Source organism: Phoenix dactylifera, chromosome 13, assembly GCF_051530095.1.
Source record: "Phoenix dactylifera cultivar Ajwa chromosome 13, Ajwa_hap1_PhDact_Kaust_v1.1, whole genome shotgun sequence".
Taxonomy (NCBI): domain Eukaryota; kingdom Viridiplantae; phylum Streptophyta; class Magnoliopsida; order Arecales; family Arecaceae; genus Phoenix; species Phoenix dactylifera.
Genome location: NC_143202.1, coordinates 15,408,156 through 15,412,432, shown reverse-complemented (window position 1 = coordinate 15,412,432; position 4,277 = coordinate 15,408,156). Strand labels below are relative to the sequence as shown.

The 4,277-nt window shown below is 40.8% G+C and overlaps 1 long non-coding RNA gene across 3 annotated transcripts; it reads right to left on the bottom strand.

Annotated features, from left to right (window-relative positions):
- Window positions 1–836: 836 nt before the first annotated feature.
- Window positions 837–3,937, bottom strand: LOC103699085 (uncharacterized). Of its 3 annotated transcripts, none has more exons than XR_016398238.1 (4): window positions 3,329–3,937; window positions 1,896–2,176; window positions 1,406–1,675; window positions 837–1,261 (listed from the first exon to the last, which is right to left on the bottom strand). It is a non-coding gene; the product is annotated as an uncharacterized LOC103699085 (long non-coding RNA). The 3 variants fall into 3 exon arrangements; XR_005508943.3 differs by having other exon boundaries at window positions 1,406–1,701; window positions 3,329–3,934; XR_016398237.1 differs by having other exon boundaries at window positions 1,406–1,641; window positions 3,329–3,931.
- Window positions 3,938–4,277: the final 340 nt, after the last annotated feature.

Below are 4,277 nucleotides of genomic sequence, written 5' to 3'. Positions count from 1 at the left end.
TTGATTCCTATCTTTTTAGGAAGATTTTGTTAGATATATGCCCTAGAAGCCAATAAGGCTGACACATTATTAATTCTAGGACATAATTTTGTACTTGACTATTTATTATTAAATAAATAAAAGGCATCGTTTTCATTCATATTGTTTATGTGTCTATGAATCGTCCAGAAAATTAATAAGATGATGATGCATATTCTCAAGAGTTGAGAATTTGAGCTATGAATCATTGGTGATTAATTTCTAAATACTCTTGATCGATGGATCATCACGAGGACGGTGATCGATCCGATAAGATCAGTGCACGCATCACTTTCATTACAGATGGACGAGACTCGAGTCCACAGTGTAGGGACACTGAAGTGATAGTGCAGGTGCTTGTTAGAGAACAAGGGTACTGAGCATGACCAAGACAAGAAGTCAGTTGGATGCACTACAAGAAAATACATATTCAGCGACTAAGATTCTAGTTGCCGAATAGCCATATTTGGTCGCCGAAACCTTTCCGTGACTAGCATACCCTTCGTCGCCGAACCCTAGTCACGGAAAGGTTTTGGCGACCAATATTGTGTGGTCACCTAAGGTACACCAACAACGACCAACGTTTGGTTGCCGAAAAAAATTATCAGCGACCAAATCTGTTGTCGCTAATTTCAACGCTGACCAAATAGCTGGTCGTGGAAGGTTTGTATTCCGTTACCAAAAAAATGGTCACTGAATATCTATCTTCCCCCACTAATAGTTTGGTCGCAGAATTTATTGGAATGCATTGGCAACAAATATATTTTGGTGGCAGAAAGTATTAACCTGTATTTAATTAACAATTCAAATTATAAGCTTAATATTTATTTTTAGGCTTGTTCCAAATCCTGTACAACCAACACAGCCTATCCAATATCCATATTGCACAATACATTTGCTCATCCAAATAGAAGTATACACAATGTTGGAGAATCCATAATCATTCATTATAAATATCATCATCTATAAGTCTAAAGTCAAGCATACCTATTAACCATACATCAAAATGTTTCATCCATACAATATGTTAAGGTGATAATCATCACCAAACACATCAAAATGTAAATTAAAAATCCCAAAATATCTGATCTTGCTATTCATCCAAACAACCAACATGTAGACAAAAATATTCTTATACCAAAAACTGGATTCTGCTTGTAGACAACTCCACCATGATCATCTGAACAAAAGCTATCCATATACCAGAAACTAGATTTTACATGCTCATAACTCCACCATGTATCTGAGAAAGCAAAAAAGAATACATAATCAATAACCACATGTGAAAAATAATAAACTAAAATTCAAGTATAAGTTCACAATGACATTTCGCTTAATTTGGTCCAAATCTCTAAATAACCTACGTAATATAAATGACAATACATACCAACGAGTATTTGTACCACCAGTTGAATACATGGCCCCATCATGATGGATAGATAACTTGTGCATTTGAGTCTTTCCCTTTAAGAACTCTGTCACCGAACTTGTAAGATGTGCAATTTGCTTCTGTTCTTCCTCTCGTTCTTTCTTTTCCTCCTCACGCTCTCTCCTCTCCTGCTCCAATTGCCTCCGCAGCTCCTCACGCTCCATCTTCATCTCCTCCATCTCAGCTTTAAGTTTCTGCAACTCTCCAACATGGTCTTGTGACACACGACTAGGTGTGGAAGAAGATGAAGAATTCTGTAATTTAGATTAGCATATAGCCACTACATAATAAGAAAACTAGAATAACTGTCAGATCTACTTGCATAAAAGGATTTCAAAAATATACTTGCAGCAAATTGTCTATTTTACAATAGCCAAAACTATCCCATAGACTGTTTCACAGGCAGTTCACTAAAAATATAGTTAGTATATACTCAAAAACATATTACCTATATATTCATTGTTGCAACAAATGACCGAGATCCTGAATAATGATTGTACTCGAGCTTTTTTCTATTCTTTTTGCCAGCTTTTGATCTCACCTTCAAAAAAATACAAATTAAAAATCTAAAGAAAACATTATGATTGGCTACCTTTGGGGCATTAATACCACACAAAGCATTCCACTCATCAAGTACTGGAACGGAGAGCTTTTCTCCGCCATTCTGGGCAATGAGCTTATCAATTCCTTTTCCAACTGTCTTACCCCGCACGCGCTTTGATGATGAACCTGTTAAAATACTTAAATACTTTAGGCCATAAGACAAACCTGCTAGTGATAGACAAAGAGAACGTAAAAAAAAAAACACAAAACCAGGAACGGCCCAATATAGTTGGGAGCCTAAGTGAATGAGACATTTTCTTTTTTTATTATAATAATAATAATAAATTTTAATAAGTACAAAATAGTTAAAAAAATGATATGAAAATAGATAGCTGTCAAGTATACTATTTCAACAAAGATGCATGAATCTAACAAAGATAGACAAGAAGCTTCTTCAGTTTAATATAATCCTCGAATAGAAGCATGAAAAAATATTTAGTTTAAAAGAAGTTCCATCCCACCATCTCCCATCTCCCCCCATCTCCCATCTCCTCTTCGATACCCAAGTTACACCACAGCACGGCAACCCTTCAACCCAAACAGAAAGGAGAAGAAAAAATTAAAAGAATCTCCACCCTCTAAGAAGTCCATCTCCAATCCCCCTATCTTTCTTCCTGATGGCCCAGCTGGATCAGAAGTGACGTGAGGGAAGGAAAACCAAGACCAAAACCAAAGTGAAGTCCATCTCCAATCCCCCTATCCTTCTCCCCTCTATTTCTCTCCACCCAAAACAAAACTAATATCCCCAAATCCCTCGTCGCTCTCTCTCCCTGCCGGCCCAAGAGAAAGCCCTCGCCCCAAATCCCCTTTGCCTCCTCGCTCTCTCCCCTTCGCCTCCTCGCTATCTCTCCCTGCTGCTCTGACGAGAAGCCCTCCGCGGCGCTGCGGCGGCGGCGAAGGAGGAGGAGCCTCCGCGGTGGCTGCGGCGGCGGCGAAGGAGGAGAAGCCCTCCTCTTCTTCTTCTTCTCCCGCCTCGCCTCCAAATTTCCCGACAACCCCCGACGACCCCTGGCCACCTCTCCCTCTCCCTCTCCCTCTCCCTCCCGGCCGCGGCCTCTGCTAAATTCCCGAGTTTCTGGCCACCTCGCCCCCAAATTTTCCGACAACCCCCGACGACCCCCGGCCACCTCTCCCTCTCCCTCCCGGCCGCGGCCTCTGCTAAATTCCTGGGTTTCTGGCCGCCTCGCCTCCAAATTTCCGACGACCCCGACAACCCCCGGCCACATCTCCCTCTCCCTCTCCCTCCCGGCCTCTGCTAAATCAAGTTCCAGAACGTACCTTGGGACGCTTGCTGTGGATGCCGAAGAGATGAGCGAACGGCAAATGGGCGAACGGGCGAGGGCGAAGTGCGGTGAAGGCGACGTGCGGGTGAAGGCAAGGAGTTAAAGCGGAATAGAAGAATAGGGAATTAGGGTTTATTTGGTTTCTCACACGTCCCTACATGTATACTTTTCTTGACTAAATTTTTTTTAGTCGCTGAAGGTGAACCTTTAGGGATCAAAATTTAGTCGCCAAAAATTTACCTCCAGCCCGCATGAAATACTGGACTTGCGCCAACTTGGTTTTGATTTTCCGTGATCAAATATGCATTTAGTTGGTGTAGGACAGTCATTCGGTAACTAACAAGGATGCGTGCAAATTTATTTCTAAGCGGATTTTCAATCCTGCCCGTAAGATGTCCAAGAATTCTATATATTTCTTAGCGGATTCCCGTTCCCACGTCTGCATGCCGCGTATCATGTCGATCCGTATATTTATTTGACAAGGAGTCAAGCACCGAGCTCGAGCTTTTAAAATTATATTATAATAATAATAATAAAAATTTAAGTATGAAGAAAAGTTGTGGGATTGAGATTTAGTCGAAGAGACGAGGATATGCCTAAGTGAATTAAGGTGTTAAACGGCACCGTTTGAAAATAAGCCATTTTTTTTTTTTAACTTAGAAATTAGCATCTTACAGGGGCTAATACAACATCTTTTGGTTTTACGGGAACCTTCCACTACCAAAAGTTTGGTCACTAAAAAACTCAAACTTTCTGCCCAATTTTTTCATCGGAAAAAGCCGCCATTCGTAAAAATTTTCCTGGACTAAATTTTTTTTAGTCGCTGGAGGTGAACCTTTAAGGACCAAAAGTTAGTCGCCAAAAGTTTTACTTCCAGCCCGCGCGAAATATTGGACTTGTGCCAACTTGGTATTGTTTTCTGTGACCAAATATGCATTTAGTCG